Source organism: Sorex fumeus, unplaced genomic scaffold (genome assembly GCF_029834395.1).
Source record: "Sorex fumeus unplaced genomic scaffold, SorFum_2.1 ptg000050l, whole genome shotgun sequence".
NCBI lineage: Eukaryota > Metazoa > Chordata > Mammalia > Eulipotyphla > Soricidae > Sorex > Sorex fumeus.
In genome coordinates, this window is record NW_026606107.1 from 8905746 (window position 1) to 8918685 (window position 12940).

Sequence of the window (12940 nt, forward strand, 5' to 3'; positions counted from 1 at the left end):
TAAAAGAAAATGAATTTAAAGACAAAAATATTGATAAATTATTTTGTATGTAAATAGAATAGTACAATTTAAAGGCAGAGAATTACTCTTTGTGGATGTTAAAAATACCTTCACTTTATTATATACCATTGTCATTTCATATTGCTAAAGTGGCACAAAAAGTTTGAAAAGAAATGAGTAGGGAAAGTTTCATTGTTTAAACAATAAACCTAAAAGATATCGTGTGCATACATTATTATCACAATAATTGGATTTTAAGAGATGGAGTATTGCATGATTTTGAGAGGGAGATTTCACATTATATACACATTAATATATGAGGCAGACATGACTAGTTGTTTCTGTTTGTACAGATAATATTGCTTCAATGAAATCTGACAAAATTAGGATAAAAAATTGAATATTTTAATATTCCTTCTCAAGAACTGAAAAAAAAGAAACAAAAAACACTAGAAGAAATTTCTAAGGCTGAAGAAATATTTAAGCATTAAAACCAATTTCACTAAATTTATTTTTAGAACAATGTATTAAGACTACAAAGATATGAAGCCACTGACAAAGAAAACAAAGACACACATAAACAAATAGGACTACACTGAGAGTTTGGACAGTTTAGCGGTTTTAAAGGGGAGGTAACTGTATATCAAAACCTTAATTGGTCAGCATATGACCCAAGCTTTAATTATTTTTTAATGAGTTAATTAAGGACATAGAGTTAGGAGGTGGGATGAAACCTTGGGACATAAATAATACTGACAGTGGTGTGTGATTTGAAGCTCAAACGTTGTATGACTAAACCCTATTATTAGCAATTTTGTAAATCATGATGCTTTAATAAAAATGGAAAAATAACAAGTAAAGTTATGATTCCTAGGAAAATCACTAGGAAAATAGAATTCATAATAGCCAATTGTTGGAAGAGTCCAAATATCTCTAAATATAATAAATTGTCATAGGAGATTATATAAGTACTAATCATGAATAAAAATAATAAATTTTTCAACAATTTGTATGAATATCACAAACATTGCTTTGACTAAAAGAAGTGATACACAAATTAATTTATAGTATACAATTTAATTTATACTAAATTATATTAAATTACAGTACTGTTATAACCAACTTTGTAGAAACCACAAAATCAGTCTTCTATCTGGATTGGTACAGGAGGACACTCTATGAAATACTGGAAACATTTTCTTAATTATGGTAGTGACTACATTAGTATATAAAGTTTTTAAAAGAATCTTTCAGTTGTCACAACAAATTGACAGATTAATGGGGAAAACAATTTTTTGTATATGTATGGGGAACTTACACACTAAGGTAAGGTAAAGGTAAACACTATAAATTCTAAAATAAATTAAACACACTGTATTCCTATATTTCTTGCTAAGAAATGGAATAGGGAACTTGTGTGTGAAGGAGAGGAAGAAAGGGTTCTCATTTGATTAGGGAGTTAATGATTTCATATAACACAACCTTGCCTCTAGATGTTTGTCCTATCTTAACAAAGGTTTCTGTAATAAAAAGTTTCTTCCTAGAGATGCTTTTAAATCTGGGTGGTCTTCTTTATTTTCAAATAATGGTAACAGCTTCTCCTGAGGCCCACAGGGCTTTTATTAACCTTGGCTTTATAAACCAAATGACAGAAGCTAGGAAATAAAGCATGTCCTGGACTTCTTGGTTAAAGCCTATCAAAAAGTTGTTCGATTTTGATCATACAGACACAAGAATATACAACCAAGGGCAATTCACAACAGATGTATGAAAGGTGTCTGTTTGATAAGGCAATTTCTAACTGCTCAGATGGGAATATAGAGAAAATCAATTGTCTCAAGTGAAAGTCAAAGGTGTGTCTAATAAGTCTTTATCCTTTTTTAAATGTTTTTATTTTATAAGGTAGTTCACAATATTTGATTACATTTAATATTCAAACACCAATCCCACCACCATTACACCTTCTCACCACATAATTTGAGATGTTTCCATCCCAAGAACCAATCCCTGTCCCAAAGCAGAACCGAAATAATATATTTTGTATTGTCTGCTATGAAACCACTGAAAAAGCTAAAAAAAAGTATTCATACTGGAAACAGTGTGAAGATTGTTCAATTTTGACAGGGGCCATTAAGATATACTTTAGAATATGACTAACATGTTGTTAAAGGTCGAGTGATGTGAGCTTTCATATATATATTTGAAAATATGTATATATGCATATATATTTCCCTCTATGATTTGTTCCCTACTATTTAAACCCCATCAAATGTGCTGTGGTACTTATGAAAAATGCGAAGGGAGTATCTTATATGTGTCACGTGGCCGCAAATGCAGCCACGCAGTCCAGGAATATGTTCACTTGTACATGAGGTTCAGCCCAAGCGTGTGGGGAGCGACCTTGAACATGGCAGAGGTTGGGTTCTGGAGGTTTTCAGCTGCTGTAGCTGGATCCCTTGGGGTAGGGAGAGCTCTCACCCGACCCCCACTGGGGCGTCCTGAGTGTAACAGCCCAACTCTTTCTCTTAAACCAAGAGTAATGTTTTGATTTCTCTTAAGATTTATCTTTTGTTGTGGTGTTCCCTGTCCTTATTTATAATGGTGCCTTATTCCATTAGGATTTGGTGAGCTACAAGAGTGTGCGGGGGGAGGTGATGGGCAGTTGGGGGACCAGCATGATAGTAATAATAATTGGAAATGATTTTTTATCAGGAACTGAAGGATTGAAAGGAGGTAAAGGGATATACTTGATAACCTTTTGTGATCTATATTGCAAACCGTAAGGCCCAAAAGGAGAGAGAAAGAATTAGAGAGAGAGAAAGAGAAAGAGAAGTGCCTGCCATTGTGGCAGGTGGGGTTTGGAGGGTGTGAGGTAAATAGGGACCATTGGTGGTGTGAAAAGTAGACTGGGTATTGGAACATTATATGACTGAAATCCAATCATGAACAACTTTTTAAATGTGTTTATCACTGTGTTTCAATATAAAAAATTTAAAAACACTCGGTGAGCTAAATAAAATGTTAATCCCCAGATGCTATTTGTGAAGGCCTTTAATTTCTGAAAGAGACTCGTACTTTCTCTTATGAGCCTAAATTTACTGTTTGGCTCTGATTCCCCTGAATCCTCTTCCCCCAACTCTCAAAAATATCTGATGTTTTCGAATTGGTTCACTGAAACCAGCTACCTGTCTTATCTGCATTATTTTCCAAATTTTGTGAGCCTCCTATTTAATCTCTGTCATCTTTACTACGCCCAATGCATCCAGCTTCTTCTCTTGACTTAACCACTTTGGTGAGATATCACTGAAAACTCTTAGAGAAATACTCTCAACCACTCTGTATTTGCAGTGATGTTATACCATGCCCACCACCACAGTATCCAGATCTCAGTTGTGTATACATTTTGCATTGTTTAATATATTGATATATTTTGGAGACATGAACTTATATATTTTTCCATCTTCCTTTAGCCACGTCTGCCATCGAATTGGTTATGCGCCATGTAAATGAAGGCTTGTGGAATGGCCAATCAGAGTATCTAGATCCTGGCTCTGTGTAAGAATAACTTAGGGGAATTTCTTTTAATAGAGGTGATTTGGTGTGATTTAGAATCATATCCTCAGGAAGTAATTTATTCCAAGCTACGCATTTTTCCCATGTATCATAGAAGTCCTGTGCAAGTGTTTCAAAATTCTTGAAAACTCTTTAATTTTGTGTTCCACTTACAGATGCCAGATTCCCAGAGAAGCAAAAACAGGTTATCAATATATTTCCCTCTATGTTTCTACCTAGAGAAATTGTTGCTTCCTTTATCATAATATAATTGGAGTAATAGTGCTAGCTTCCTATTCACACAAGTGATTCATAGTTTTCTTTCCATGATAAATGCATCTTTTTTTTGGTGAACGTAGTATGTTTTCATCACTATAAGTGCTTCTCAAACATTTGTTTTTAATAGAAACTCTTGAAAGATTCTACCAGCTAATTTGGGAAGTAGACTGAAAGGGAGGTAGAGGACTAGTGACACTTTGGTGATGGGTGTGATGTACCCCAAGACACAAAAACCTTTAGACTTTTGCAGACCAATGTAATTTTAAAAAGTGGAAAATATCTAAAGGAACATATTTCATTAAAAATTGCAATGGTTTATTATGAAAGCTGAATTCAGAAATCCCATTGTAATCCTATTTATCAAATAAATGATTATATAGAAATACAAAATATAGAAAAATATAAACCTCTATGTTTAGACTACAATGATTTAACAAATAGCTTGCATAAGTAACCTAGGATTGATAATTTCACATTCTGACAACCTTACTAAATATACACAAAAATTAAACTATAGGGAAAAGTAATTTATAAATGTAAGGTTAAAGCAGTGTTCAAGGGATATTTACACACTGATAAAATAATAAACAATATTTTGAACAGGTTAAGGTCATAAGATAAAACAATTTATACTTCTGGTATCACTTGGAGGTGATATTTGGAGTTATAAGAAAGTTAAGGCCAGGCATTTGGGCTCTCACTCTCACCTTCAGCCATGCCCCTTTCTGAAAGGTATGGTTTGGTTGACTTCTGGTATTGAGTAGAAGGCTACCAAACCTTTCCCTGGGGCTGGACATATCGTTGAGCATGCAGGGTGCTCATCTTGCAAGTGTATGACCAGTGTTTGATCTCCAGCCCCCCCCCCCATGTGGTCCCTTAAGCACTATCAGAAATAATACCTGAGCACAGAGCCAGGAGTAAGCACCAAGCACAGCCAGATGTTGCCCCAAAACTAAAAAGAGAGAGGTTAAACTTATTACCCTGCCTAATTTTCCCACCAAAAAAACCAATGGAGAGAGGGTGGATAGGTAATAGATCAGTTAGGGTGCTTGTCTTGCATCAGGCCAACAAGGGTTCAATACCCCGCATCCATATGGTCCCTCAAGTCAGTCAGGACTAATTGTTGAATTCAGAGCCATGAGTAACCCCTGAGCAAAACTGTATTTGGCCCAAAAATGAAACAAATAAATTTGGGGAATTGGGCAGGAAATGAAAAATCAATATAAAAGATATCATGATATGCAACAGTGTGCCTGTTTGTGACATCTCAGTTAATTTTCAGGCTTTCTCAACATTAATGTTCAAAATCCTACTTAAAGAAAGTTAGGAGACTAGAAAGAGCGTGCTCAGGGATTCACAAACCAGCAAACATGTATAATCTCCAGAGGAGACGATATTTCTCACTCCTGGGTAAATAAGGAGATCCTCAGAGGTCATTTAGAGAATTGTTAGTTGTATTAGGAGAAGTGAACATGGGTCTAACCACGAACACATTCTCTAATCTTTTCTCTTTTATGTTGCTTATTTTGTATGATCTTAATTTTGTTGTTGGAAAATAAAAATGTTAAAACTGATTAGAGAATTATTCAAACTTATTCTATTCTTATATAAACTTTACCATTGGGTATTTAAATAATAGATATGGTGAAATTTTGTTCTAAATAAGGGTTCTACAAACAAATAATGACTAAGAGAATTGGGATTTCAGCATTTTATAGCCCCTAATAAACGAATGAGTTTACATAGAAAGCACAGCAGCTATTAAAATTACAAGACTACAGAATTTACATTTTCAGGAAATGCCAAATATAAAGTGTCTTGGAAAGAAGACTGAATATAAATCCAATGAAGATTTTAGGTACAATTATCAAATTTTCAATAAATATAGAGAAAATATTAATGTGTTAATCTTTGTCACTGCGGTGCAAGCCAGAAAGTACAAAGTCCAAAAATTTTCATTTTTCTTTAAAGTTTTCATAATCACGATCACTATCACGACCACCCTGTTGTTCGTCGATTGCCTCGAGCAGGTGCCAGTAACGTCTTCTTCGTCCTAGCCCTGAGATTTTTTTTTTTAAAGTGCCATATTCAAGGCTTTTTCAGGGTTAGGAGAATGAGACCCATCATTGTTACTGGTATTTGGCATATTGGGTATACCACGGGGAGTTTGCCAGACTCTGCCGTGTGGGCATGTTACATTTGGTAGCCTGCCAGTTTGACCGAATTAGGAATGAGATGATAAGATGTCGCGCGAGTGTGATGAGTGTGATGAGTGTGATGATCTCTGGATCCTGGCCGTTGTTGGAGTTACACGGCAGTTGGTGGGTGTAACTGTCTAGTTACTGGCAGGTCCAGTTCCAAACTGTACAGGCTTGGAGATCTCAGCCCCGGGTCCCACACACCTGGGTTCCTCTGTCAGTTCTTTTATGCGTGAGGCTCATCCAAGTGTGTGGAGAGTGCTCTCAGCATGGCCTTGGCTGGGCCTCAGTGGTCTTCAGCTGTTGGGCCCTGGTGGAGACAGTCAGGCATAGGGTAGGAGACTCTGTCTTGTTCTCTCCCAGGAGCTGAGTGTGATGATCTCTGGATCCTGGCCATTGTTGGAATTACACGGCAGTTGGTGGGTGTAACTGTCTAGTTACTGGCAGGTCCAGTCCCAAACTGTACAGGCTTGGAGATCTCAGCCCCGGGTCCCACACACCTGGGTTCCTCTGTCAGTTCTTTTATGCGTGAGGCTCATCCAAGTGTGTGGAGAGTGCTCTCAGCATGGCCTTGGCTGGGCCTCGGTGGTCTTCAGCTGTTGGGCCCTGGTGGAGACAGTCAGGCATAGGGTAGGAGACTCTGTCTTGTTCTCTCCCAGGAGCTGAGTGTGATGATCTCTGGATCCTGGCCGTTGTTGGAGTTACACGGCAGTTGGTGGGTGTAACTGTCTAGTTACTGGCAGGTCCAGTCCCAAACTGTACAGGCTTGGAGATCTCAGCCCCGGGTCCCAAAGTTTTCATAATAATTTACAAAATAACACTCAGAGAGGTTATGTAACTTACCCTCAAGAGAAAAAGATAATCTAAGGCATATGTGTAGTATAAAGCAGCAAAGCAAGGGATTAGACTATTTCCAGTGGAAACTAACCCTAATATACAGAAATATATATGTATATATATACATATATACACACCAGATATTACTTGATCACTTGACATCCCGTTACTCATCGTTTTGCACAAGCAGGCGCCAGTAATGTATCCATTAGTCCCTGTCGCATGCTAGTGTGGCCCAATGGCATCTGCTCGTTCTAGGAACACAAAGAGCTTCAAACTGATCATTCAGGGTCTTGATGAAGAAGTCTGACCATTTCATAGGTGGGTGGTCATGCAATCCTTTTGATGTCCCGTGGAATCCAGTAGGTAATGGCTCTAGTCCAGCAATCGTCTCCAACTCTCATTACATGTCCAGCCCATCTGATTTCCAATGCCTTGGAAAATGAGACAGCATCCCTGATTCTTGATCGTCAATGGAGGTCGGAACTCCAGATTCTTTCTCTCATTTGACTGAAGTGTAATACTCCAAGCATAGCTCTTTCGATTCCTCACTGGGAGATCCGAATAGCATTCTCATCCTGTTTTTGTAGGGCCCAGGTCTCTGAGGCGTATGTTGATGCAGGAAGAAGAGTGGAATCAAAGATACGTACCTGGAGAAAGAGGTTCTTCATTCTCTTAGCTATTTCTTCGACGATCTTGAATGCCTTCCAAGCTGCTCTCTTCCTCCTGGCAACTCAGGTGCCAGGTCATTCGTCATGTTGACTTCTCGACCTAGATACACATAACTGTTGCATTTGGAGATGTTCATCCTGTTGAGAGTGAATGGAACATCAGGAATGAGACTGTTTCTCATAAACATTGTCTTCGTGAGATTCAGCTGTAGTCTGACCTTTCCACACTCATGGTCAAAGTCGGCCAACATTTGTGTCACTTGGCTGATGTTTGGTGTTATTAGAACGATGTCATCAGCGAAGCAGAGGTGGTGTAAATTGCCAACCGTCTATCTTCACTCCCATTCCTTCCCATTCCAGTTGTCACATGATGATCTCGAGGGTGGCACTGAAGAGTTTCGGTGAAACAGTATCACCCTGCCGAACCCCTCGCTTGATGTCAATGATCACCTCCCTGCAGAATGGTGATATCCTGTTTTTTAATCCACAATACAGCTCACAGAGGATCCTGATGTATTGACTTTGAATGCCCTGTTTGGCTAGGGCTTCAATGAGTGCTTCAGTCTCAACAGAATCAAAGGCCTTCTTTAAATCAATGAACATTAAACATAGCGGCATCTTGAATTCCTGAGAAACCTCAATGAGCTTGGTTATCATGTAGATATGGTAGATTGTGCTGAATTCTTTTTGGAAACTGGCTTACTTGCATGGTTGTCCTTCATCTAGTGTTCTGCCAATCCTACTCAGGATGACTCGAGTGAACAGCTTGTAGATGACAGACAACAGGCAGATCAGGTGATAGTTGTCAATGTCATAGATGTTTCCTTTCTTGTACATTAGAAGAGTCCTGCTGGTTTTTTCATTGGGACAGAACCTTGGATTCAGACAGGTAGAGTGTGAGGAGCCGAGCCAGTGTATTGATGAGTACTGATGGAAGCTTCTTCAGGTGTTTGGATCTGACCTTGTCTGGGCCGGGTGCTGTTCTCTTCTTTACTGATGAAATGGCATGTTGGATTTCAGAAGGGAGAATGTTGGGAATGACATATCCATTCTGCGGTATTTGCTATGTGGGCAGGTGGACATGGCTATTGAAGAGATCCGAGTAGAAGTCATGGATAATCTTCTCCATTGCCCTTCTGGAAGATGTGATAGATCCATCAGGATGCTGGAGGGCAGTCATAGTGGTCTTGTAGTTGGAGGACAGGAGGGCATTGTGAATGCTTTTGCCAGCTTCTGCTGCATCTGCCAGCACTGCTCCTCTTCTCTCTTTATCACCTTTATCGCTTCTCTGCTCTACTTTGCAAGTTCAGACGTTCGCTTGCGGTTGGCTGAGGCTTGTGCCAAACCACGTTGGCAAATGAGCTCGAGACTTTTCGAAGAAAGGTGTCTTTTTTGTGGCTATCTCACTCTCAGCCTTCTTGGCATAATTATGGAGGTGCTGAACCATTCGATCGTATTTCTCGTCAATATTGTCAATGACGGCATCTTCCCATGTTGCTGCAATACTGCTAAAGAACTCTCAGTTGGTGGTTGTTCTGGGAGTTCTCTTCTTAAACTTCTCAGCCTTTTCTCCCCGATCCATGAAGTGGAATTTTGCACGAAGGAGACGGTGATCTGATCCCGTTTGGACTTTTGGGACACAGCAACATCAGTCAGGCAAAACCGTGGATTGAATATGATGTGGTCAACTTTGTTGTGGAACCATCCACCGGGAGACTCCCTTGTCTGACGTTTAGATTCAGTCTTCTGGAATTGTGAGTTACCATGGATGGTCTTGATCAACATGATGAAGTCAGACAGTCTCTCACGCTGTTTTTTCCATTCTAAGCCATGGGTCCCGATGTGGAGTTCTTTGGCTGATCTTCTCATCTCTCACTGGTGAAGCCCCACAGAGCCGGGAGAGTGGAACACTCTGTTCTTGGACTCCAGGCTCAGTGGACCCGGGAGCAGAGATCCTGTGCATGCTTCCAGCAGCCCTGCAGATCCACTACCTCTACCATCTCCACTACCCATCCAACGCCACGCTCCAGGATGCTTTCTGCACCCTCGGGCTGAGGATCACACACAGGTGAAGCCCCACAGAGCTGGGAAAGAAGAACACTCTGACCTTGGACTCCAGGCTCAGCAGACCCGAGAGCAGAGATCCTCTGCTTTCTTCCAGCAGCTCAGCAGATCCACTACCTCAACTACCTCCACTATCCAGCCGACGCCACACTCCAGGACGCTTTCCGGACCATGCGGCTACATTGCTGCTGAGTGACACATCATAAAACACTTAATAGAAGATTACCGCACCATATTTGATGGGGTTCGAATATGGTTTGAGCCATGAGAACACCTTCAAGAACAATTAGAGGCCGCCCTAAAAGCCTCTATCCCTCTTGGACAGCCTGGCAAGCTACCGAGAGTGTTCCGCCTGCATGGCAGAGCCTGGCAATCTATCCGTGGTGTATTCAATATGCCAAAACCAGTAAGTACAACAGGTCTCATTCATTCCCCTGACCCTTAAAGAGCCACCAATATGGCAGTGTTAAGAAGGATGAGGAAGGAGAGCCTGATAAAATCTCAGCACCAAACTAGGCTGCAAAAACAAAGAAGGACAAAAACGACTGTCTGTACTTTCAATGCACGTACACTGACATCGCATGCATCCATCGAGGACCTGATGGTGCAAGCGCAAAAGATCAAGTATGACATCATTTGTCTGACTGAGATTAGAAGTCATCAATCACATCACGCTGTTTTTGACACTGGGGAAGGACTGTTCCTCAGAACATGCGACAAAAGAGGCGTCGATGGTGTTGGTGTCCTTGTCAACACGAACTTGGCCATAAACATTGATTCATTAGAATGCCTAACAACCCAAATCAGATGATTACACTTGAATAGATGTGGCTCACTGCCGGCAGTTTCTACCTTCGTTGTCTATGCACTAACATCTAATTATGATGAAGGAGAAATTGAGAAGTTCTACATAGAGCTGGAGAAGTTCTATAAGGAAGACCACACCTTCTACAAGATCATTGTCAGTGATTTTAATATTTTAATGCCAAGATAGGACCGAGTAGATAGGCGGAATAACACCACACACCTGGAAGTGATAAGGGGAAGAGTAGGGTTCTTGGGATATTGGTGGAGGGTTCTTGATACTCTGGGAGTGGACGTGTTATAGAAGTACTGCAAGTACAGAATAATTATTTGATACTGTTGCTGTAAATCAGACAACTTTTAGGTTCTTGTGGGCAATCTTTGATGGAATCCTCAGAAGTAAAGATGGATACTAATATAGAAACCTAACAATAGTAACCTCTGTATCTTGGACAAAAACCTCAATTCCTTACCAATCTATAGAGACCTGAGTTCATGTATTCTGTATCCCCATCCCTTAGCTTTTTTGCTATACAATTGATGTAAATGAGGGATTGTGAAATGACCAATCAGATTATGTATGACCTATACAAATGAGGTTTTCTGGGACAACTAATTGAAGGTCCTCATTATCTTACCTCTTTCTCCTCATTTTCTCCATGACATTGTCCCTTATATTAGTATGTACCCTAAATGCTTTTTCCTGCTGAAGTTGCTTCACTCTACGAAGTACTATGCTGTTTTCCTTTGGACATTGCTCCTTGTTGACTGGCAGGGGTTGGTACTGGATTGCAAGGCAGATATAAGGATGATAGATCAAGCAGGCCATAGTAGATTCAGAAGAGAGCGGTTAAATAATGCTTTGAAAAATTATGGAGGAGACAAGTTTTGTTACTAGACAAGGGTTAATATTTAGGTTAAAACTGTTAAGATTATACAACCCCCAAAGGGCAGTAGAATAGTGGATTAAACTTTTCCACCAAAGAGTATTCCTTATAATTTATGTGCAAACATAAGAAGATATGTAATACAGGGATGGATTTCAATAGTACTTAGAAGATAAGGAATGTTCATATCGTTTCCCAGAAATCCGGGACAAATCAGTGTTCCCACAGCAATGAATGAGTGTCCCATTATCTCTGCATCTATGTCATCACTAGTTGTTCTTATTCTTTTTGTTGTGTACAAACTTGTGACATGAGATTTTCATTGTTGTTTTGATTCACATCTCCCTGATAATTAGAGATGTAGAGCACTTTTTCTGTGTATTTTGGCCATTTGTGCTTTCTTCTTTGAGTAAATTTCTGAGGAACATCTATTCTCCCTGTTTTTGATAGGGTTGTTGTATTTTTTGTAAAGTTCTACCAGTGCTTTAAATGTATTTGATATTAACCCATTATCAGATGAGAGTTGGATGAAGAAACTATGGTATGATGAACACTGCACAGCTTTTAAGAAAATTGAAGTCATAAAATTTTCTTACACATGGATGGACTTGATGAAGTAATTTTATCATGATGAGTAAAATGAGTTAGAGGGTGAGGGGCAGACATAGAATTATTGTTCTCATTTTCAGGATATTAAAACAAAAAGACATAATGTGTGAATAATACCAGAAGAAGAAGAAGAAGAAGAAGAAGAAGAAGAAGAAGAAGAAGAAGAAGAAGAAGAAGAAGAAGAAGAAGAAGAAGGAGGAGGAGGAGGAGGAGGAGGAGGAGGAGGAAGAAAGAAGAAGAAAAAGATGATCAGTTTACAAACAACACATAGCTATCTATATTCCCAGTAACTTGACAGGTATTTAAGGATAGGTTTCCCAAATATGAGTTTAAAAGTGAATAGGCTGCTCCTATGTACAAAACAAAGTTAATATTCTTAAGATCTTGCAACTAGTGATCCTTTCCACATAATGGACAGCGTCATTGTGGGGGCTTATTTGAATACCTGTTCTTCCAATATCCTTCCCAGTGAAAGTACTGGCATTTTCCTTTTGAGGAGTTACAGGGAGGGCAGGGAAAAATTGAAGAGCTACAACCAATATTTTAGTTTTTCTTTTGTTCCTTTTCAGGGCTCTATGCTCTTCCTATTCTCCTTGCTTGTAGTTGAACACACAAATCAATTTCAATAGCTAAACTAGAGTAGTACCAAGAACCAAGGCATGTTTTAGAAGGTTTTCCTGATACCCAGAGAAGCCTGTGTTATAAATTTATCTTTAAAGATGAATTGTTAGGGGCTGGAGCGATAACACAGTGGATAGGGTGTTTGCCTTGCACGCGGCCAACCCGGGTTCGAATCCCAGCATCCTGTATGGTCCCCAGAGCACCACCAGGTGTAATTCCTGAGTGCATGAGCCAGGAGTAACCCCTGAGCATTTCTGGGTGTGACCCTAAAAGCAAAAATAAAATAAAATAAAGATGAATTGTTCTTCAGTAGAGTCAGGACTTATAGGGGTATATTTGCTGAGAGTCTAAGTTTTTCTAAAATGGCTATAGTAGTGTTTTCATTAGGTTTTTCTTCAGTGGTAGTTAATTTGGTGTA